Genomic DNA, 24641 nt, shown 5'->3' with positions numbered 1-24641 from the left:
GTGTTTCGATTCTTTCTGCCAACATCATGACTTTGAAACTCTTGAGTTCCTCTTGGAGCTAATTATCATAGTTTCTATAAGTGGATTAGAATGCCCTTTCCTTTCCAAAAAAAAGAAAACATCTATTCATATAAACGTTCCAAAGAATGAAAGCTTTTGACTTCATGTTTTGGGGGTTTTATTGAGTGGTTTGATTTAACACCAGTGGGAGGGAGCTTGAGCACGCGGATAGGGAATCATGACAGAAATGCGTAAGGGTAAGGGCAGTGGCTTTCTCCAGTATGTTTTGTCCACTCTGTACTATTCTATCTCCTGGTCTAAAGGGAATGTCTGGGATTAGGTTCCTTCTGTGGAGGCACACCCTGAGATACTTACACTAAAAAAATTATTCATGTCTCATACGATATTTAGGATGTACTAATACTAAAAACAATTTGTGCTTTATCTGAAATGTAAATTTAACTGGGAGTCCTGCATTTTTCTGGCAGTCTCAGGCCCAGCACCTCCAGCCCAGGGCTTATGGAAATGTGGCAGAAGTCACTCTGCGTTCCCCGAGTTAGTAACCCAGCCCCACCCCCTCCTGTCTGTATAATGAGACCACTAGGGAGAAGAAGGTCATTGTTGGCAGCCTTGTGGAGAGAGCATCGTGGGGAGTGAGAAGTTTCCCTTCCCTCCCCACAGAGGAGGGAGGAGGGATGTTTTTCTGTCTAAAGGAAGGAAGGTGTAGAGTTCTTAAGAGCACTTGTATAGATTGAGTTATTGCTCTGCAAGAAGAGGAGATTTTTATTCTCAGGTACTTATCTGCTTGGGCAGTGGCTTTGCTGATGAGCCCCTGTACCCACTGAGCAGGGGGCACAGAGCCAGGAGGCACAGGGAGGGGGGCAGGGAAGCTGACGGCAGTTCCACCATTTGGAAAAGATGAGCCCATAATAGGTAGAGGGGATGCTGCACAAGCTACGTGAACTTAGGCTGGTTTCCTGCCTACACTGCCCCGGGGACCCTGGCAGCAGAGGCCATGAGGCTGGGAGCGGGGGCTCTAGTAGGGCGGAGATGGAGCTGGACCCCCACTTCAGGGAACTTCAGGGAACTGTGGGAGGAACTTCAGGGTTCTGTGAAGAACATCACCCCTGTGCTTGTAAGCACTTGGAGACCTGACACATTGTCTTGAGGTCTTGAGGGCCAGAAGGTGAAGGCCAGAGAAGCCGCCACGGCCAACAACACGGGGTGGGTCTCTGAGGTCAGGGAAGTGATGATCCTTCTGCTCCTCCTCCTGCCTTCTCCTTCTGTTCCTCAGTCCAAGAACCTCAAAAGAGGTGGAACCTAGGAGGGAGGGAGGTGGAATGTGTAAAGCATACCGCTTCCCCCGCCACATACATGTGCTCCGTGCCTTCAGCCACCAGTCTAACGGAGGGTGGGGGGTGGAGAGCTTTGAAGTGCACACGAGATCGAAATTTAAGACTGGTTCAGACCAATTTTAACAATGAAAATTGACTAAATAGTTTGGACTCTCCCCAAGATGTTAAGAGACAGAAAATGTGGATTTGATAAAGTGGGGATAAAAGCAAAGATGGGAAAAAATAGAACACTTTTATGTCTATACTCTGATGAGGAAAGGCACTTAATAAACCAATCCCATCTAGCAAAGTGGAGTCCAAGAAATGTAGAAGTTCCCTGGTGATGTGACAGCTGGGGTCCCAGACTGGCCACCCAGGGAGGGGATGTGGTCTGGTTGCCCCCATCCGCCAACAGAGTGTGGTGAGAGGGCGAGGCTGAGAGGCACCCCTACCACTCTGGAGAAGCCTCAAGAATTCTCCTTCCTGAAGATGCACAGCTGAGCCCAGCCGGCACCGGCACCAAGGGAACAGGGAAGGGAGGGGTCTCCTGAGACCACATCTCAGACTGAGATGGGGTCTAGATTTGGATTTGAAAGTATGTGAGTGACAACTATATGACTGTGGGTGACTTTTAAAATGAAATTGCAAATGGCTTCTCATAACCATAAAAGTTTAAGTTGGTAAACTGCACCAGTTATCATTCAAATCATCTCTCTTTGATATTGGAAAATTTCCAGCTTATATTTAACATGGCTATGAGTATATGTGTATATAAATGCCTGCACGTAAAAATGCTGTTAGCAAGGTGGATTCTGCAATTCTCTTCCAGTTCTGATTGCATTCTTATGAATTAAAGTTCCAAGGTGCAAACGCAGCCGACAGCTGTGCTGGTGATGTATGAGGCAGGGCTGGACCCAGTTCACATTTCCAAGCTTGCATTTGCTCTTAGGGGCTTAGTGAGCTAAGAACTTGCAAATGTCGGTGAAATGGGAGCCCTGACACATGGTTGCTGCTTGGAAGTGGATCTGATTAAGGAGCAGGCCCTGCTTTTCCATCGTCAATTCCAGTCCTGGCTCTAAGCACCACTTTCTTCAGCCCCAGTGCTTTACTTTTCTTGCTGCAGAAGCTGTCAGAGCCCTTTTTCCTTCTTACTAATCCATGATTTACAAGGGTGGGTAATCATATTTTCATTGATCTTGTAAATCAGAGCTTCCTGTAACTAGCCCCTTCCCATCTACGATAATCACTGAAGTCACATGGGCTATCACACGTTTGCAAAGTTTGAAGGAAAGAGCCAGTATTTTACAATCATAGTTGGATTGAGTATTGAGGTCAAAAGCAAGGTTAGCAAAATTCTCTTATCTTTTTTTCCTGCCCGGCATTGTAAGGTAGGGTGATTTTTAGGAGAGGATTGTCGTTAAATAACTTCTATCTTCTGTAGCTTTGTGCCCTTGAGAAAATTATTTAACCTCTTTGCGCCTTAGTCGTATCATATTTAAAGAGGATAATAATAGTATCTAACTCTTAGAGTTGTTGTGAAGATTAAGTGGCTTTTTATGGATCTGTATGTAGGTATAAACATAGGTCTAGACACGGATTCGGAAGTATAGATATAGGTAGAACCTTAGATTTATTCCTAGCACATAGAAAACTTTTTTTTTAATTAATTAATTTATTTGGCTGCGCTGGGTGTTAGTTGTGGCACGCAGGATCTTCGTTGCAGCACGTGGGATATTTTAGTTGCGGCATGCAGTATCTTTAGTTGCAGCGTACAGGATCTTTTAGTTGCAGCAATGCAGGATCTAGTTCCCTGACCAGGGATCGAACCTGGGCCCCCTGCATTGGGAGCACAGAGTCTTAGCCACTGGACCACCAGGGAAGTCCCGCACGTAGAAAACTCTTAATAAATATTATTATCACTGCCACTACTATTATTATCAGTTTTCGAGATAGTAAGAGGCAGTATTGCATAGTGGAAAGAGCACACATAGGTTTTAGAGGAAATGAATTCTCAAGGCATGGCTCTTGAAAGATGTCTTGAAAGACATCATGAAAGATGTCATGGCTCCTGACATCTACTGCCAGGCCTTGGGCAAAGTAAAGGACCCCTCTGAGCTTCAGCTGCTGCACCATCAAGTGGGCAAAATAATGCCTTTGGTACAGAATATTCAATGAGGATAGTGAGGAGTGAATAAGATAACATGTGTAAAAGTACTGGTGCCCAGCCGTCCTCAGTGTATGTTAGCTACTTCCTCTGTTTTTAGAGGCCAGGATGACACCAAGTTTTGCATATTTACACTCATTTTTTTGTCTTAAAATGTTTCACCCTTCTCCTCCGTCATTTTGAGGACATAAAATACATGATTTCCCTTGACTCAATTCCACCTCATTCTCCTCTATGCAAGGGATGAATGTATACCAGTACCCAGTGGTGGAGCTGAATGACCCACCTTGTCTTCCAGGACCAGCTGAGTCTGGCTAATTAACTTAGTGAACATATATGCCTAGGTAAACATGTGAGAGGGATCCCTTTTTCTTCTTAGAACCTTCTACTGGAGGAGAACAGTCCAGGCCACGGCCAAATCTGACCCCACGCGGTTTGAGCTTAGGGACCTTCCTGATTGTAGGCCTGGAGGGTAGGAGGCTCAATCATGGTGTCTGTTCTCTGCTAGAGGAGCCTGGGCAGGGGAAGGGGGTCGCACCACCTCATGTCTTTCCCCCGGCTACACACTGGAATCACCCAGAGAGCTTCGGAAAATCTCAATACCCAGGCGGCACCCAGTGCAATCATATCAGAATTTAGAAAAGACATTTGGGTGATTCGGATGTGTGGTTAAGATTAAGAACAACCATCCTAGGTCACTCCACTAAGACCTTCACACGCAGGGAAATGCCTTTGTAATTACACTGCCCTTTAAGGGAACCTCTAATTCTATTTAACGTGTGCTAACTCTTCTTGCTTTTTGAGCTACCAACCTGTTTTTTAAAATTCTAATAAATTTTATTGAGGTACTGGTTTACGTAGAATTAAAAAGCATCTATTTTAAGTGTATAATTCAATGAATTTTAGCAAATATACACATACACTGAAGAGTGGCAGAAGATGCTATCCCAAAATATGCCACTTTGGCATAAGAATCGAGTTAAAGGCACTTGAAAAACAGCATAGACAAGAAAAACACTCTGATCTTTCTTCTTTTTCTCAAAAGCAGGAGATGAAATTCCCATGTGAAAGATGTCCTTCCTGTAGCAGAAGGAAAGTAACATTCTTATTGTCAAGGATGAGAAGTTGAGACTGAGAGACTTCTGTAAAATAGACCTTGTTAACATCATTCTTATTTTCCTCGAGCTTCCCAAAATAGTTCAGTTACTTTTCCACAATTACCTCTCTTGTTCAACCTGCTATAAAAACCTGTAGGTTTTTCCATTTCTTTGGGTCTTTATTCCTTATGAGGGATCTTGTGTCATGTGAAATTTATGTACATTTGGGTGCTTTTCTTCTGTTAATCTGTCTCTCATGTCAGTACAATTCTCAGGGCCAGCCAAAAAACCCTGGGAGTGTAGTATTAAAAGTTTGCTTCCGGGCTTCCCTGGTGGCACAGTGGTTGAGAATCTGCCTGCCAATGCAGGGGACACGGGTTCGAGCCCTGGTCTGGGAAGATCCCACATGCCGCAGAGCAACTAGGCCTGTGAGCCACAACTACTGAGCCTGCGCGTCTGGAGCCTGTGCTCTGCAACAAGAGAGGCCGCGACAGTGAGAGGCCCGCGCACCACGATGAAGAGTAGCCTGCGCTCGCCGCAAGTAGAGAAAGCCCTCGCACAGAAATGAAGACCCAACACACCCAAAAATAAATAAATAAATAAATAAATTTATTTTAAAAAAGAAAAAAACAGATGCTGTCACTGTAGGGTTTAACTGACTAAGCTTTAAAAAAAAAAAATTTGCTTCCCATATGACACTCATGTAACCACCACCACAATCAACGCACAGACCATTTTCATCACACCAAAAGGTTGCCTTGTGCCCCTTTGCAGTCAGTCCTCCGCCCCTCCAGCCCCATCCAGGAAACCCATGTGTGATCCTGTCATCTGAGGTTACAATCAGGAGTGTATGGTGGGTACCATTTTGTGCCTGGTGTGTTTTGCTCAGCAAACTGAGACTCATCCATGTCGTTGCCTGTATCAATAGTTCATTTTCTTATTGCTAAGTCAGAACCCATTCTGTGAATATTTTACCACTTCTCATCCATTCACCTCTTGGTGGATATATACCAACCTAATTTTGGTGCCACTTTTTGTTGTAATTCTCTCCCCCCGTTTCCTCTCATTTCATTTTACAGTGAAAACAGGGAAGGTGATATTTCACCAGAGCTGATATTTTTCTATGAATTCCTGGGTTAGGTTCAGGCAACATACTTAGTGGTAACTGGGCACATGGTCAAATTGCTCTCCCCGGTATAAAGTGGACTCACCCAGCCTCACCCTCTGTTTTACTGAGCGCTCAGATCCCTTGGCTTCAGTGAACTTGTGGATGCTGATTCTGGGCTGCTATTTATTCCATTATACTCAAGCTCAGTTATTCACTAGGAGCTTAAGTGACTCATTTCATAATCTTTCTTTGGCTACCTACACTTAACTTTTGTGTTTTATGATATCACAACAGAATGGACAGGTTCAGTTATGTAGCTGATTCATAAAGCCCTTAAAATGTCTCCAAGCTGCCAATTAATTCCCCAGAGTTAGTTTTATAAGCAAACTGGTCACACAAACATTTTATATATATATATATATATATATATATATATATATATATATATATATATATATATATGTATGAGAAGTGCATTATACGTACATAAACTTTTCGCTTTATATTAGGAAGCAAAGGCTTTGCCAGTAAAGTCTCTTTTAAACATTTTTACTGGCTGCATATTTATCTTTTGAGTAGTTTGACAGTGTTGTGTAAAGTTAAATTTATACTTGCCATATGATCTGGTTATCACCCCAAACCTATATGTGAATGATTACAGAAGTTTTATTTGTAATTGTCAAAAACTGGAAACAACCCAGATGTCCTTCAGCTGGCAAATGGGTAACAGACTATGGTACAATTGTACCATGGAGCACTACTGGGCAAGAGATAGGAACATAACATTGAACAAGGCGACAGTGTGGATGAATCTCGAAATGTATTGTGCTAAGTGCAAGAGGCCTGACACAGGACTATGCAGTCAGTGCTCCACATCGGGGGTTCTCCTCGCAGATACAAAGGACCGACTGTACTACACCATTGTACATAAGGGATATGAGCATCCACAGGTTTGATATCTGCCAGGGTCCTGAGACCAGTTCCCCGTGGATACCAAGTGATGACTCTATGCAATCTCATGTATATCACATTTTAAAATAGATAAAACTAGATGATCAGAAAGCAAATTAGTAGTTGCCAGGGTTTAAGGGAGGAGAGTGTTTGAGTGTAGAGGGGAAGCATGGAGGAATGTTTGGAGGTGATGAAACCTTGGTACCTCGGTTGTGGTGATTGTTATACAATGCTAGGTATTTGTCAAAGCTCACAAAACTGTATACTCCCTGGAGAAGTGATTTTTACTCTATTCAACTTTGAAAAATAAATTTTTAAATGGTAGCCTAAATTGTTCTTCTGCCTTCAACCATATCCCAGCCATACTCTCCACCCAAGTCCTCTCCTTAATTCTATATAAGCAGAAAACTGGGACAGGGAGAGGGAGAGGGAATGGTTAAGTCCTGAGTCCCTGGCTTCGCAGGAGTGCTGCTGTGTGTTCTCTCTCGCACAGGGGCTTTATTAGGGTGATGTGGACTTGGATATCTGTCTGCAGCACATGTGCTGATTTTGCTGTCCTGTGTCTTTTTGGGGAGGTGGAAAAGAGAATTGAAAATTGCAGGGTGGAAAGAGAGGGCAGGCACAGAATGTGACTCTGCTTTTGATGTGACAAGGAGAGATGAGTTTACCATGAGTGTGGCTGAATTGTTTTTCTGCCACCCATCCACGAGGAATGTTAGCCAGGTAAGAATACCTTAGTAGCAAGAGGCTTTGGGTTCTGACAAGTGAAAGGGACTTTGAACAGATGAGAAAAAGAAACTAATGATCCAATAGTTTCTAGCTTCTGTCACTGGCAAGGCAGTGGCAGGGTGACAGAAATGGATTAATCAGAATGAGGGACACAGATAAAGAAAAGCCAAGGGTTTAGTTTTCTATTTGTCTAGATCCCTATAAAACACTCAAGTAGAAGAGACTCTGTATGCAAGTAAAATCCAGTTTTGGGGTTTTGAGAAGGATTGGTCAAGGGAGGAGATGTAGAGCGGCTTAACTTTCAGCATCGAGCCATTCTGACAGGCTTCAGGTAGGAACGACCCACCTTGTCTCAGCCACTCTGACCCTAATCTCTCCCACTTCCCTTCCTCCACTGTGCTCCCTCGTAGTGCCAGACAAGAAAACCCAGGGCACTGGTCAGAGGCCTGGGACACAAGACAGTTGCGTTGCAACTGCTCTTCCCTTACAATTCTATGTCCACCTTTCTCTCTCCCTCTCTCTCTTTTTTTTTTTTGGCTAAATTGAATATATGATTGAATTTTTAAAGCAGTTTGGACTTTTTAAGTGGTCAGACAATTGAAAAGTATAGAATCTGTCCAAGATCAGCAATAGGAAGGGAAATTGAACAAAGAATGGCCAAAGAGAATGACTTGGGAAAAAGTCAAATAGTTTCACACTTGTGCCCAGCCAAGTTCCGAGTGTTCAGTAGGTCTGCTTTGACAGATAGTTTCACATCAAGTACCTTTAGAACACGCAGGTCACGGCAGCTGAGAAGCAGCCCTCCTTTCAACTTCCCCCTGGTTTAAGACACCTTTGTGCTCTGGGATCCAGTCCCAGATATAAAAGGTGTTTCCTAGGCCAAGGGAAGTTACAGGATTGATTCCCCCTTGGGAACATTTTGGAGGCAATGTGTCAGGGATCTAAACCAGATTTGCCTTTGACTTTTAGGACACAAGACAAGACAATACATTGATGATGTTGGTTTACCCAGCAAATCTCAATTATGAAAGCAAGAATTGAAATGCATTGTGTGCCCACAATGATAGCCTTGGATACACCCTGGCTTATGGAATTCCCACAACCATACAAGAAAGGATTATGATAAGAAGGTGAAAGCAAAGTAAAAAGATAAAGTAACTACCCCGTGCTATATAGCTAGTAATATCAGTTCTTGAATTTTTTCTTTCTTTACAAACTGTGTTACTCTACAGAGTAAGAGAAGTAAAGCCTCAGGTCACCTTTATCAATCTGTTTAAAACAACAATGACAATAATGTTTCCTTTCATCCGCTACCACCTCTGATCTGCCCACCACCCCTTCCTTTCATCACATCTCTCGGCAGAGGGAAGCTGCAGCTACCAAGGTTTTCTTCAAGGTTTGGGTGCAAAAGGTCTCACCAAATGCCAAGAGTTGGGACAGTTTGCTGTTTGTTCAGTTGAGCCTCAGATAAAGTAGGTGTTTTTGCATTTAGGGAAAATACCTCCCTTCAACATCAGAATAACACTCAGCTACCTGAGCATCACATGCTCACCTGATTGGAGCCACACAAGAATAAGGATGGTGAGAGTGGTTGGTTTGAATCTCCTGTCTCTCACTGACCCTCGGGTCGGCACTGTGCACTCACAATTCACAGTTCACAGTCCCAGCACTTTCCAGGATGCTGTACACAGGATCACTCTCTCTACAAACACCCGTGACTCCCAGCCTGAGGGCTTCCTCTGATTCCTGGAGCGAGCTCAGCCTGTCCTGGGGTAGGCGAGCGTGCCAAGGGTTCCATGCCATAGAGCCACCCTCTACCAGTTATGGATGGGTGTTGCCGGGTAATACCCCAACTGCTGCATCCCTTGTATGAAACACTCTGAAAGGTCTTACCCAGTCTCCCTGAGGAGCCCCAAAGGAGTGCACCCCATTTGTTCACAGAAACATCCTGCTCATGAATGCATCCTATGTTCCTTTCCTTTTCTTCCCTTTCCCACTTCCCCATGCCCCTACCAATGCTTCCTGGAATCACCTCCAAACCACTACATGCATCCAGTCTTTGTCTTGGGGTCTGCTTAGTGGGAATTCACCCTAAGACACATTCACTTGAAAGAATGGAGGAAATTACCACATTGTGAAAATTGTTTTTTGTCTCTTATGCTCTCTCTCTTTGCATCTATCATCATGTATGTTAAACATGCAAGCAAGGAGACTCTTCTTTCTAAACAAAATCTTGTTTTATTAGTTGCAAGTTATGTTTCCCTTCTGAATCCATCATTTGTTACTTTCTAGACACACAAGGGCATCTACATGGCCCTACAGATATTGTGCAATTTCCCCTCTACTTTTGTTCTTAAATACCTCTTTGTGCTAAATAACCTCTTTTGGTTCACCTGATCCCAGGGAACTATTTCAAATGGTTTGAAAAGTTTCAAATGGGGATTGTATGCTCGCTCCTCCCAACCATTACACCATGGCTTAATGGAGATAACAGAGTAACAGACTTGGGCTGGTTGTCCCAGAGCATTGAAAATTGCAGTAGACAGGCAGTGGTGGGTAAGGGTGGGAAATTATGTGGCATCTTTCTAGAAAGAAAGAAATGACTTGACGTGGTTGAGTTCCACTTTCTTATGGGGGTGGCAGGCAGAGCTGTGCCTCCTGGAATAAAAAGGAAAGCAGAATACCTGCATGGAAGCACTGTGTGTGTGTGTGTGTGTGTGTGTGTGTGTGTGTGTATGTGTGTGTTGGTGTGTGATCATGGGCACACATTTGTGACAGGGGTCCACTAGAGGGAGAAGCAAACTCTGTGATTTTTTTTAAGCAAAATATCTAAGCACCTGCCATGGTTACTAAGAGTTTGGGGCCTGTCTATCTACCTATCTGTCTATTGTCATCCATTCATCTATCTATCCACCTATCTATCTATCCATCCATCTCTTTACCTATGAGGGTTCTGTGACTTTCTCTCTCCCAGGCTCCCTGTTTCCTTTTTTCCTCCTCAATAATTGAAGGGTGTGTGAAACATGGTGAAGTTTGGGAGCAGGAAGACTACAGTTACTAATAATTCTCATACTTTTAAGGAGTGAATTTATCACTCCAGCTTTTGTGTGAAGTAAATCATAATAATCCCCAACGTCGTTGTTTTGCCCAGTAGTGGATATCCTGCTCAATGGGGGACGTCCCCACCCAACAATTTCCCGCCACGACAGTGATATCACCCTTGCTTTCCCCTCACTCCTGCTCCTGACTGATCATGGTGCTTTCCTGCGAGGCCCTGTGCAGTATGGCATATCCCCTCCTCTTGGGAATTGTAAGCAATGAACTTTTCTCTTAACGCTAACATTGATAACATTGACCTCTCCTTGTTGTCACTTAGTCATACCTACAAATTAAGTCCCAGGTACATTTTAAAACAGATATGCTCAGCTGGGCAGCAAGAGAGCAAACCCAATCACTTAAGCTCTTCTGATGATTTAATTGTCTGTCTCTCCTACTAAACTGTTAGTTCCGTGTGTATTTCGCTCACCTTTATATTCTCATTGCCTAATAAAGTGTCTGGCACATTGTAAATTCTTGATAAATATTTATTGATTGAATGGACAAAATAGGAAGCCTGCGTTAGATGCAGCCTAGTACCCTAATGCAAATACTTAACACAAAAGCTGGAATAATAAATTCACTCCTTAAAACTATGAGAATCATTAGTAACTGTAGTCTTCTTGATCCCAAACCCCACCATGTTTCACACACCCTTCAATTATGAAGAGGAGAAAGAGGAAATAGGGAGCCTGGGAGAGAGAAAGTCACAGAAACCTCATAGGTAAATAGATGGATAGATAGATAGATGATAGATAGGTGGATGGATGAATGGGTGGATGGATAGATAGATAGATATGCCCCAAACTGTTAGTAACGATGGCAGGTGTTTGGATATTTTGCTCAAAAAAAAAACACAAAAAAACCCCCCAGAGTTTGCTTCTCCCTCTAGTGGAGCCCCTGTCACAAATGTGTGCGACACACATGATCATGGGTTTGTGTGTTGGGGTTTGTGGTTAGAGAGTTTGTAATATGATGTCTGTGCAACCTGCAAAAACACAAGGACAGTATGGATGTAACAACTTAGCTGTTAGTTTGGCCCATACTTTCAAGATGTCAAATCATCAATTACAGAAAATCAAGAATTATTATTACAGCAGCCTAGATCAGCAGTACCTGCCCCCCCCCCCCCAACCAAATGACCCGAATATATTTGAGAAATGGATGCTTATTGTTTTATGCCACCAAGAGGTTTTGGTTGTTACACGCCAATGGCTGATCAGTACAGCTTACTTGACAGTTGTAAAGAGTTGACCTTTGCAAAGAGTAATCCAGGAAGATAAATGCCCTGACTTCATTCTCATCTCTCCCTTCAATATCCTTCCAGAGGTCAGAGGGCAAAGGAGACCATTCATGTAGTCCATATAGATTAGCCCTCTGGGATGGAGAACAGGGAGATGGAGGTGGAAGTGGGTCTGGAGGGGAAATGGAGGCCGTCCAGCTCAGAGACCCAAAAGGTAAGAAAGAGTTAACTTGTGAAGGGAGAAAGTTCTAAGCTAACCATACAGCATGTGTGAGGTCCTTAAGTGGGAGGCAGCAACGGTGTCTTGGGAAAAAGGCTGGTGTGTCAGGAAGATAGAGAACAAGGGGAGACAAGTGATAATGGGGTAGACAGGGGCCTTTCTTTGTACCTCCTTTAGGGTGAATAAAATGTGCATTATTTTGCCCTGTATCTTAAGAGGGTTTTCAGCAAGGATAGTGGGTGACATCATTTTATTTATGTTTTTAAAAAGGCACTCTGGTTGCTGGACCAATAATGGATGAGAGGGGAGAGGAGGAAATAGGAGGAGGCCAGCTGAGAGGCCATGGAAGTTTATATCTTTTTTTTTTAATTCTATTTTGTTATTGAAGTATAGTTGATTTACAATGTTGTGTTAGTTTCAGGTGTACAGCAAAGTGATTCAGTTATACATACATATATATCTATTTTTTTTCAGATTCTTTTCCCTTACAGGTTATTACAAAATATTGAGTATAGTTTCCTGTGCTATACAGTAGGTCCTTGTTGGTTATCTATTTTATATATAATAATGTGTATATGTTAATCCCAAACTCCTAATTTGAAGTTTATATCTTTAAACACTGTATCAGCATTAAGGATTTGTGAGTACCGCGGAGGGGCAGTTAGGCTAAAGCCAGGACAGAACTAATAAGAGCTGTTTCCAACAACAGGGCAGAAGTTAGGCTGGCCCCTGTGGCCTGAATGAGGGAAACAGTCCTTTCCAGCTGGAGAGACCTGTGTCAGCAAATAGTTTCACAGAAAGTCCCCAAGTGATTAAGGAGGATCACTCTGCTTCAGGGAAAGCACCTGTCCAAGGGGCCTGAAAGTGATGACTCAGGGCCTTTGAACTCCTGCTACTTGGCTTCCTTCCAGGGCCGGTTTGAAGGATGCTTTTCATTTGCTCTTTCTGTTTGGCTGCCCGAGAAGAACGAGAGTGGAGGGAAACTGCTGGGAGCCTAAAGGTAAAAGCGCAGGACCCTTCATCTCACCTCTGTCCTCAGCTACTGCTGCCACTCCCTCACTGCCCCTTGAGGGACTGGTCCTGAGGAAAACCTGCAGTTCCCTGTGGGACCTCCATGCCATCAGCTTGGCAGTCACTACCTGAGCCTCCTGCTAGTTGCCTGATGACAGAGAGAGAGACTGAGAAACCATCCTGGACCACAGCTCTTCAAGTCCTCACTTCCCTCTCCTGCCTCTGTAGAGTGAAATGGAAAGAGAGGGTTTTTTTTAATGAAGTATTGATAAAATTATCTGCAAACACATAAAAGTAAACTTTGGCAACAGTCAGAGAGGTATGGAATACATTTTCTGACATAAAAGTTTTATGTCAGTATATTGGTCAGTTATCGCTGTGTAAGGAAGCACCTTGCATCTCAGTGGCTTTAATGAAACAAGTCTTAACTGTTGTTCATGCATTTGTGAGTCAGCTGGTGCTTGGCTGATGAGGCTGGGCTGGGATTGACAGTTGTACTTTGCACTGTGTGTCTGGGGTTGTCTGGGGCAGTTTTGCTTCAGACTGCAGTGGCGGGGGTGACTGTGTCCACATGAATCCCTCTTTCTCCCAAGACCGGGGGCTGGTCAAAGTACACTTTTCTCGTGGTGACAGCAGAACATCCACTGGACAGGTCCCTGCTTGTGTCACATCAAGGCAAAGTACTGGCCAAACCCAAAGTCAGCAGGTGAGGAAATTTACTCTGCCGGTGGAGGGAGGGGTAGGTGTAAAGTCAGTGGAGTATCACTGAGAGTTTGATTAGAGAAGCAGAAGTACTGTGAGTGACATAGAATAGGGGATTTGGTGTAGGGACTGAGGCTTATGCAGTTGTGGGAGCTGGTTAAGAAGTCAGTGTAAAGCTGTTGCCTCCATTGATCCTGAGGTAGTCAGGGCCAGCAGCTGGAAGGGAAAGTCAGACAGACTGCAGGTCAGAGCAAGGACTACCTGGAACCTACATCAGCCTCTGTCTCCAAGCGTGAAGACACAGTGACTTGTAGGGAGGCTGGTGCCCTTGCTGGTGTGTGTGTGGCCGGCCGCACACATCGCTGGCACAGGAGCTGCAGAAGGTGAAGGAGGATTTCCAGCAGGAACTGGAGGACCTGTGGGCTGGCTGTCCTCCGTGCCAACAAGGGGAGCATGCAGGGCAGTGACAATGTACGGGGGCTGCAGCGGCGCCAGGCCTGACACACACCTCCAGAACACGGACAGTGGCTGCTGCTTTACTTCTCTTTTCCAAAACTCACATAAATTTTTCTAGTGGCCAACTTCATCCAGGACCAGACAGAAGAAAATTTTGGGAAATGGAGTTCCAACTTAGTTAAGCTGACAAAGCAAAGTGGCCACATATGGAAAAGGATGTGAATTCAGGAAGAGATAAAATATTGGGGCCAGTGATGCAAATGACCACATATAATAACTGTAGGGAACTGACTCAGTACAGGAGAGGACTAGTTGCCTGCCAGTGTCCATTCTTGCTTATTGAAACCAAAGATTTCAATGCCCTTCATCGACTTTATAAATTGTGCTTCTCTCTTCTGTGGAGAATGCAATAAATGTGGCTGATGGTGGGGCTGTTGGACACAAGAGGGCAAGTTAGGTGGTAGAAGAGTATAAGGAGCCGGCCCCTGGGCGGAAGGTTACAGTGCTGTTGCCAGTTCATACGATGCCTGCTGACTATGCCATATCCTTGCTGCAAGTAAAGAGGAAATAAGGGCCACCCCATTTAGGTTTATCCTTGGTAAGGGTTATACAGAAGCAGCTGGGCCTATAGAGGCAGAAAAATGTCAAATGACCAAGAAACACTTCAGGCACTGAGGAAAGAGCACTAGATTAGGGGTCTGGAGACCGGGGTCCTACTTCAGACGGACCACAACTAGTTGTAAAACTCTGAGTCGGTTAAGGTATTGCACCTGTTTCCTCATCTGTAAGTGGAAGTGTTGGACCAGAAAGCTTTCAGGCTGCCTTCTGCATATTATGAGCCAAATAAGACCTTAGTCCACTCCTGTGATTCCCACTCTCCTACATGCTGCCATGCTTCTCTGTTGGTGTCTATTTGCGGCTGTGCTTAGACATTGGGGGAGGGGCAGAGATACCCAAATTAGGCACCCAAGTCCTGGATTCTCTTGCTAGAAAACCTGTTATCACTTTGTTTAGTACAATTTGCCTTGTTTGTGTCTTCATTTCTCCAACCTCTTTTTCAAGGAGGTATTGGTACAGGAACATGTGAACTGCACTCTGCTCCTTGGAATAAATCAATTGTTCAAAAAAAAGGGATTGTGCTAATTCTTTCTTCCTGCAGCAGAGAGAACAAATGAAGTGAAGGGGAGGGAAGAAGGATGGTTATATGGTGCTAGGGGTGGTAAGGATTGGGGGTGGCATGTTGGAGGGAAAATGAGAGAAAATAAATCCTTGCAAAACCTAACAACAAGCCCAACTAGTTTTTGGTGTTGGAGCACAGAGTGGTACACATGTGACAGTGTGCATCTCTCCAGCTGGACTTTTTTTTTTTAATTGAAAGTTTTAAGATCAGGGAATGCATGTATAGCCCTGCTCTAAGTTAGGAATGGAGAGCTGTAGAATCCAGGATTGCCTAAGTAACTCCTGCTTTGAAGGCTTGCCATGGTGTGTGAATAAAAAGAGCAGTGTTGGGCTTACCTGGTGGCGCAGTGGTTGGGAGTCCGCCTGCCGATGCAGGGGACACAGGTTCGTGCCCCGGTCCAGGAAGATCCCACATGTCGCAGAGCGGCTGGGCCCATGAGCCATGGCCGCTGAGCCCGCGCGTCCGGAGCCTGTGCTCCACAACGGGAGAGGCCACAACAATGAGAGGCCCGCGTACCGAAAAAAAAAAAAAAAAAAGAGCAGTGTTGTCTGTGTATTGAACAACGAGCAGAACTATCCCCAAACATCCCTGGGAGTTTCCCTGGGTCACCTGGGCAACGAGCCATCTGGGAGCAGGACTGCCTTTCTCCCAGTGGAAGAAGCTACACCTAAAATCAGGTTCCTAAGTTGGGGGGTGGGATGAATTGGGAGATTGGGAATGACATATATACGCTATCGATACCATGTATAAAATTAGATAACTAATGAGAACCTACTGTGTAGCACAGAGAACTCTAGTCAATGCTCTGTGATGACCTAAATGGGAAGGAAATCAAAAAAAAACAGGGGATATATGTATACATACAGCTGATTCACTTTGCTGTACAGCAGAAACTAACACAACGTTGTAAAGCAACTATACCCCAATAAAAAAAAATAAAAGAAAGAAAGAAAAAAAATTTTTTAAATAAAATCAGCTTCCTATAGGGCCAGAATCTTCCATCATGTCAAGAGCCAAATTTTCCACAGAATCAGAGCAGCTGGCTTTCTCAGACAACTGCTGTAAACAGCTGGCATCCCAAATCCGGGCTGCTTGGCAATAAGAATTCTTTATCCTCCCTCCCCACCCCAACCCCAGCAATGTGAAAATGGGGGGCCAAAAAGAGGAAAGGGCTCCCTCCTCTGAAACAAAGCCCACGTTGTGTCCAGCCACTGTCACGGCTGTATTCGTTTAGGTCATACAGAAAGTGTAAAACCCAGTTACAAGTGCTAGAAATTGGTTGGGGATAATGCCCATGAAAGATAAGCAGGGAGGAACCAGTGCAGGAAGACTTCAGACCGCAGTGTGGATCGGACACCTGTGTCAAGAGAGGAGAAAGGCAGGCAGATTTGGGAGGAAGAACCTCAGGCAGGTGTACTGTACTCGCTCGTGGATACAGCCCTTAATACAGGTATGCAGAAAGGAAGCCCCGGGAGGTCCTCACGAGATGAAATGGGATTAGCTTTGTAGTTCTACAATCTTCTTCAGAGAAGATGCTGTTTCAGTCTCATTGGTGATTCCAGCTGCTCTGAGAGCCATCCTCTTTCAACGGGAGTCTGTTGCTGTCTTACAAATGCAACACATGTTCATTTGTCTTTGGTTTATATGCTTGAGGAATAATCTTTAGTTTATCATATTCATAATTTCTTTTATAAACATAAATTTATTTTATTTATTTATTTTTGGCTGTGTTGGGTCTTCGTTGCTGCTTGGGTTTTCTCTAGCTGCATCGAGCGGGGGCTGCTCTTCATTGTGGTGTGCAGGCTTCTCACTGCGGTGGCTTCTCTTATTGCAGAGCGCAGGCTCTAGGTGCACGGGCTTCTTTAGTTGTGGCACACAGACTGAGTAGTTGTGGCTCGAGGGCTGTAGAGCACAGGCTCAGTAGTTGTGGTGCACGGGCTTAGTTGCTCTGCGGCATGTGTGATCTTCCTGGACCAGGGCTCGAACCCGTGTCCCCTGCATTGGCAGGTGGATTCTTAACCACTGCACCACCAGGGAAGCCTGCGTATTTATAATTTCTGAGTGGTGGTGGTAGGCTGATCCTGAAGGGGCATATTGCTTTAGAAATACTGTAAATTCCTTTACAGTTTGGTCCAAATTAAGCCCTTAATATACTACGGGTTTGAAATTGCATTGCTCAAATGCATGAACGAGGTGACCTGTAATGGTCACTTCTTTGAAAGCCACGTGAAGAAATTCCTTTCGATTCAACAATTTCATACATAGGAAGGTACTCCAGGGAATCCCTCACTTGTGCACAAGGAGACTGCTCCTGGCATTCCCTGATGCAGCTCTGGGATAGTTTTGGTTAGCCCAGCAGGGAAGGCCAGCACTAAGACTTCCCACAGAGGAATACCCTACTGGGCAAAAATGGCCAGGCCCCTGTAACTTTTTTTTTTTTTTACATCTTTATAGGAGTATAAATTGCTTGACATTGTTGTGTTAGTTTCTGCTGTATAACAAAGTGAATCAGCTCTACGTATACTTATATCACCATATCTCCTCCCTCTTGCGTCTCCTTGCCACTCTCCCTATCCCACCCCTCTAGGTGGTCACAGAGCACTGAGCTGATCTCCCTGTGCTATGCGGCTGCTTCCCACTAGCTATCTATTTTACTTTTGGTAGTGTATATATGTCAGTGCCACTCTCTCTCTCTCAGTATGTCACAACATACCCTTCCCCCGTCCCTGTGTCCTTAAGTGCATTCTCTGTGCCTGCATCTTTATTCCTGTCCTGCCCCTAGGTTCTTCACAACCTTTTTTTTTTTTAGATTCCATATATATGTGTTAGCATACGGTATTTGTTTTTCTCTTTCTGACTTACTTCACTCTGTATGACAGACTCTAAGTCCATCCACCTCACTACAAATAACTCAATTTCATTTCTTTCTATGGCTGAGTACTATTCCATTGTATATATGTGCCACATCTTCTTTATCCATTCATCTGTCAATGGATAAAGCATCTGTCTTCAGTTACTTCCATGTCCTGGCTGTTGTAAATAGAGCTGCACTGAACATTGTGGTACATGACTATTTTTGAATTATGGTTTTCTCCGGGTATATGCCTAGTAGTGGGATTGTTGGGTCATATGGTAGTTCTAGTTTTCGTTTTTTAAGGAACCTCCATACTGTTCTCCATAGTGACTGTATCAATTTACATTCCCACCAACAGTGCAAGAGGGTTCCCTTTTCTTCACACCCTCTCCAGAATTTGTTGTTTGTACATTTTCTGATGATGCCCATTCTAACTGGTGTGAGGTGATACCTTATTGTAGTTTTGATTTGCATTTCTCTAATGATTAGAGATGTTGGGCATCCTTTCATGTGTTTGTTGGCAATCTGTATATCTTTGGAGAAATGTCTATTTAGGTCTTCTGCCCATTTTTGGATTGGGTTGTTTGTTTTTTAGATATTGAGCTGCATGAGCTGCCTGTATATTTTGGAGATTAATCCTTTGTCAGTTGCTTTGTTTACAAATATGTTCTCCCATTCTGAGGGTTGTCTTTTCATCTTGTTTATAGTTTCCTTTGCTGTGCAAAAGCTTTTAAGTTTCATTAGGTCCCATTTTGTTTATTTTTGTTTTTATTTCCATTTCTCTAGGAGGTGGGTCAGAAAGGATCTTGCTGTGATTTATTACATGGAGTGTTCTGCCTATGTTTTACTCTGAGAGTTTTATAGTGTCTGGCCTTACATTTAAGTCTTTAATCCATTTTGAGTTTATTTTTGTGTATGGTGTTAGGGAGTGTTCTAATTTCATTCTTTTACATGTAGCTGTCCAGTTTTCCCAGCACCACTTATTGAAGAGATTGTCTTTTCTCCATTGTATATTCTTGCCTTCTTTATCAAAGATAAGGTGACCATATGTGCGTGGGTTAATCTCCGGGCTTTCTATCCTGTTCCATTGATCTATGTTTCTGTTTTTGTGCCAGTACCATACTGTCTTGATTACTGTAGCTTTGTAGTATAGTTTGAAGTCAGGGAGCCTGATTCCTCCAGCTCCATTTTTCTTTCTCAAGATTGCTTTGGCTATTCAGAGTCTTTTGTGTTTCCATACAAATTGTGAAAATTTTTGTTCTAGTTCTGTGAAAAATGCCATTGGTAGTTTGATAGGAATTGCACTGCATCTGTATTTTGCTTTGCGTCGTATAGTCATTTTCACAGTGTTGATTCTTCCAATCCAAGAACATGGTATATCTCTCCATCTGTTTGTATCATCTTTAATTTCTTTTCTCAGTGTCTTATAGTTTTCTGCATACAGGTTTTTTGTCTCCTTAGGTAGGTTCATTCCTAGGTATTTTATTCTTTTTGTTGCAGTGGTAAATGGGAGTGTTTCCTTAATGTCTCTTTCAGATTTTTCATCATTAGTGTATAGGAATGCAAGAGATTTCTGTGCATTAATTTTGTATCCTGCAACTTTACCAAATTCATTGATTAGCTCTAGTGGTTTTCTGGTGGCATCTTTAGGATTCTCTATGTATAGTATCATGTCATCTGCAAACGGTGACAGTTTTACTTCTTCTTTTCCGATTTAGATTCCTTTTATTTCTTTTTCTTCTCTGATTGCTGTGGCTAAAACATCTAAAAGTATGTTGAATAATGGTGGTGAGAGTAGGCCCCTGTAACTTGTATGATGCTCAGCCATTGGGGAGCTTCTGGAGGAGAGCTGGCCTTCCTGTTGTCTCCAGAGGCCCTAAAAGAGGAGGCTGTCTGTTCACTGTGCTCCTCATGGCAGATCTCTTTTGAATGAAGTCTTAGAGGTGCCCCTCCCTGGCTGCCTCCCTGGCCCTGGCATGCCTTTCAATTAGGATAATGAAAGATGAAGTATACTGTGAATATCTGTATTGCTGACCTTGCCCTTGTGAGTTTTTCATTTCCTCAATCAAATCTATTCCTTAATCTTCATTATGTGACTTTATAGAATTGGTCCTGAAATTTAGAGCATAAATGGGGTGGAGGTGGGAGACCCACCTGCCTATCATGATGCAATTAACCCAAGAAAGGAGGCCACTGGTCTTCATTTCCCTGCCATCCAGAAGGCACTGCAGTGATTCTGTGGCTGTAGGGGAAGCACTGCAGTGCATGGTTGTGTCTACAACACCAGTGGCTAGCTGGGCCTCTTGAGCTTTAAAATTGCTCTGACAGCTCATCGAAGGTGTTCCTCAATACACGTTAATTGAACTGAATAACAGACTTGTGTTTTTAGCAGTCACAAAGATGGTCACCTTAAGTGAATGACATCTTTTAAAGTACAGTTTGCACAGAATCTATAAGAGTGATACGGTGGGTGTGTTTCCATCGTATCTATATATAGGTAGGCAGCATTGCTCATGCTTTCCAAAGACAGACGACCTTTAAAAGCAATTTCAGAAGGAAAGATGTGCAGAGTGCTATGGAATCCTGCTTCTAAAAGTCTTAAGCAGGCTATATAGCATCAAGTACAACCCTCCATCTGTCCCCCAGACTGATGCTTGAGCCCTGCTGTACGTGTTTGACAACGTTATTCCCTGTCATATCCTTCTAATGCTCCTCTGCACTTCAGGGGCTAGAAGTCTATGAACTATATTTCCCAGGCTCTCTTGTTTCCAGCCCTGTGGGTATCCTGTGGATATCATTTACCATTTACACTCTGTCAACGAGAGGCACTTATACTAAAGTGGAGTAGAGGTGAAAAGCCGCTTTCTCTTCTTCTAGAGTGGCAGCAGATGGTTATGTGGGCTTTGCATATACGCAGTTGGATTTTGCAGTGGTCTCTGAGTTTTCCTGATATTCACCTGATTCAGAGCTACAGACTAGCTAGGAAGTTAGCTGAGAGGTTCTCTGTGTTACCCACCCCTGTGTGATTGCAGCATTTGTCCATCTTGTGAGACTAGAACTGTAGAAGTGAAGCTGAAAGCTAATGCCTGCGTCCTGCCTTCAACTTGTCCAGCCCTTCCAACAGTTTTGTGATGACTAAATTATCTGTATTGAACGCCATTTCCTTTGAAATGCTTTGACTGGTTTTAGTTCTCGTGAATGATAGAAACTAGTCCATGATATCGTCTCCTGGGAGCTCTCCATATTTATGTTGGCCATCTTCAGATGTTTCATGGAATTCTCTAAACCATAAGTTACCATTTAGTTCTGGGGCAGCCCTGACATTTCTTTCTTATATCAAGCCCAACGCTGCCTATGTGTAATTCTCCTTCAGTGTAGTTCTATCACTTGTGAGCATTCAGAATTACTGCGATCCTTTTTCCACATGGCAGTCATTCAAATACTTGAAATAACTTTTTATTTCCTTCTACCTGCGAACCACCTGCCTAGTATTTTCTCCTCCAGGCAGAATGACCTTAGTTTCTCTGTGATTTCCTTATGTCTACAGCTTTCTAAGAGAGCCGTTCAGTCATTCCCTACACATTTTGGCCAATGATGGATGCTTTCGGGTGGAAACAAAGTCAAGGATGAAGTGACCCATGAACAAATTTAATTAAAAAGATAGATCAGAGAAAAACAAGTATAATGAAGACATAGTGAAAGGGTAATATCTATAATATATAAAGAGTTCTTACAAATTGGCAATAAAAAATAACCAGAATAAAATCCCCAATATATGCAAAAAGATATTAGTAAAAGAGATAACATAAATGGCTGCCAAATATAAAATATATTTTCAAATTCAACTAGTAGTCAGGGAAATAAAAATAAAAGTAACACTGAAATATCCTTTCAAACCCATCAGACAGAAAAAAAGTGATAATAGCAGTTTATAGTGGGAATATGGGTAAAATTTTCTACTCATGTTTTTATGATGCAAAAATAGAGTATTAACACATTTTCTGAACATGCATTCTGGTAATACCTATTACAATCAAAATTACATAATCCTCTGACCCTGAAAATTCATTTCTGGGAATTTACTCCTAGATATACAATACATATTGATGTTACAGACCTTACACCAGTCACAAAAATTAACTCAAAATGAATCATTAATCTAAATGTAAAATGATATCACCTTTAGAAATTAACATAGGAGAAAATCTAAGTGCTCTTGGGTTTGGTGGTTAGTTCTTAGATACAACACCTAAAGCATGATCCATGAATGAAAAAATATTGATAAGTAAATTAAAATTTCTGCTCTCTGAAAGACACTGTTAAGAGGATGAAAAGACAAGCCACAGATTTGGGAGAAAATATTTGCAAAATGTATACCTGATAAAGGACTTGTATCCAAACACGTACCTGATAAAGGATGTACAAATAACTCTTAAAACAATAAGGAATAAATGACCTAGTTAAAAAATAGGCAAAAGTATCTGAACAGGCACCTCACCAAAGAAGATTTACAGATAGCATACGTAAAGATGCTCAACATCATATGTCATTTGGGAATTGCAAATTAAAGCAACAGTGAGATACTACTACACACCTATTAGAATGGCAAAAATCCAGAACACTGACAACACCAAATGTTGGCGAGGATGTAGAGCAACAGAAACTCTAATTCACTGCTGGTGGGAATGCAAAATGGTACAGCCACAACGGAAGACAGTTTGGCAGTTTCTTACAAAGTTGAACATAGTCTTACCATATGTTTCAGCAGTTCCACTCCTTGATACTCACCCAAATGAACTGAAAATATGTCCACACAAAAACTTGCTCATAAATGTTGTATTATAATAAAATATTATATTATTATTTATTAATGTTTACTAATAATTGCCAAAAACTGGAAGCAAATAAGATGTCCCTCCATAGGTGAATAAACAAACTGATACATTCACACAATGGAATATTATTCAGTGATAAAAATAAATGAGTTATTATGCCATGAAAAACTTCAGCATTAAGGAGGAAATGTAAATGCATATTGCTAAGTAAAAGAAACCAGTCTGAAAAAGCTAGATTTCATGATTCCAACTATATGATATCCTGGGAAAAGCTGAACTACAGAGACAGTAAAAAGGTCAATGGTTGTCAGGGATTTGAGGGGAAGGGGGAAGGGATGAGTAGGTGGGGGTCAGGAGTTTTTAGGGCAGTGAAACTATTCAGGTGGGGGTCAGGGGTTTTTAGGGCAGTGAAACTATTCTGTATGATACTTTGATGGCAGATGCATGTCATTTTACATTTGTCAGAATCCATAGAATTGACCACACATAGTAAACTCTAATGTAAACTATGGACTTTAGTTAATAATCATGTATCAATATTTGTTAATGAATTTTAACAAATGTACTACACTAATGCAAGATGTTAATAAGTTATGTTAATAAGGGAAAACCGTGCATGCAGAGGAGTGAGGTATGTGGGAACTCTGTGTTATCTGCTCAAGTTTTCTGTAAACCTAACTTTTCTAAAAAAGAAAAAAGCTACTGTGTAATTTCACTTTTTTACATACAATTATGTATACATGTGATTTAATATTACTTAATATATTATATGCTATATAATTATATATTTATAATATTTATATATATAAAGAAATTAAATTTAAAAGGAAACATACTTTAATCAATCAGCTAGGTGGTATATTGACTCCAGTCTCTGGGTGGGTGAATTGGATCTTCTTAGTTAGTTAATGGTGAAGTCTGTTTCCATCCCAGACTGGCACTCTTCCAAGCGTTGTCACCTATGTTAACCCATTTATTCCTCACAGCGGTCCCAGAAAGTAGATCGTACTTCAGTTCCACCTTCCAGAGGAGGAGACTAGAACCCAGAGAGTTTGCTCAAGTCTCCTCAGCCATTGAGCCACCAAACCAGGACTTGCCCCGGGAAGCCAGGCTAGCAGGCCACAGGGTGCTGCCTCCTCTCAGGGGAGCTCAGTCTTTACAATGACCCAGGGCACTTATTTAGGCTACAGATATATGCTTCTGCCTCAGATATGATTCAGTGGGGCTGTGGTTGGTCTAGAAATTTGAGCTTTGGACAGATACCCCAGATGATGTGAATGTATGATTTTGAAAGCATTCTTTGAGAAACTGAACTTTTTAATAATGATGAAGAAGTAGCACTAAAGGAAATCCACAGGTTCAGAGAATTGTGGCTGCATCATCAGCCTCAGAAGCAATAACATCAGAGAACAGAAATTGGGTTAACAGAAATCAGTGGGACTTGGCCTTTGAACTGTCCAGCAATTAAATCCTCCTTGTAACCCAGCAGGACCCTATGGGGCCTTCCCAGGACAGGGCCCCATCCCCCGCCCCGCCATATCCTCTGCTGTAGCTCCTCTCTGAAGTACCCAGATAATAGTATCTGATGCATATTTCCTAAGTTTTTCAGATGCTAAAACCCCCCACCAAATGGAAGAAATTAACTAGTTGATGATCATGAG

The 24641-nt window shown here is 42.7% G+C and overlaps 1 pseudogene; it reads right to left on the bottom strand.

Moving 5' to 3' along the window:
- Positions 1-16694: 16694 nt before the first annotated feature.
- On the bottom strand, positions 16695-17550 carry LOC132431916 (UPF0538 protein C2orf76 homolog; annotated as a pseudogene).
- Positions 17551-24641: the final 7091 nt, after the last annotated feature.

Source organism: Delphinus delphis, chromosome 10 (genome assembly GCF_949987515.2).
Source record: "Delphinus delphis chromosome 10, mDelDel1.2, whole genome shotgun sequence".
NCBI lineage: Eukaryota > Metazoa > Chordata > Mammalia > Artiodactyla > Delphinidae > Delphinus > Delphinus delphis.
Note: the sequence above shows the minus strand (reverse complement) of the source record. Positions and strands in the feature narration are given on the sequence as shown.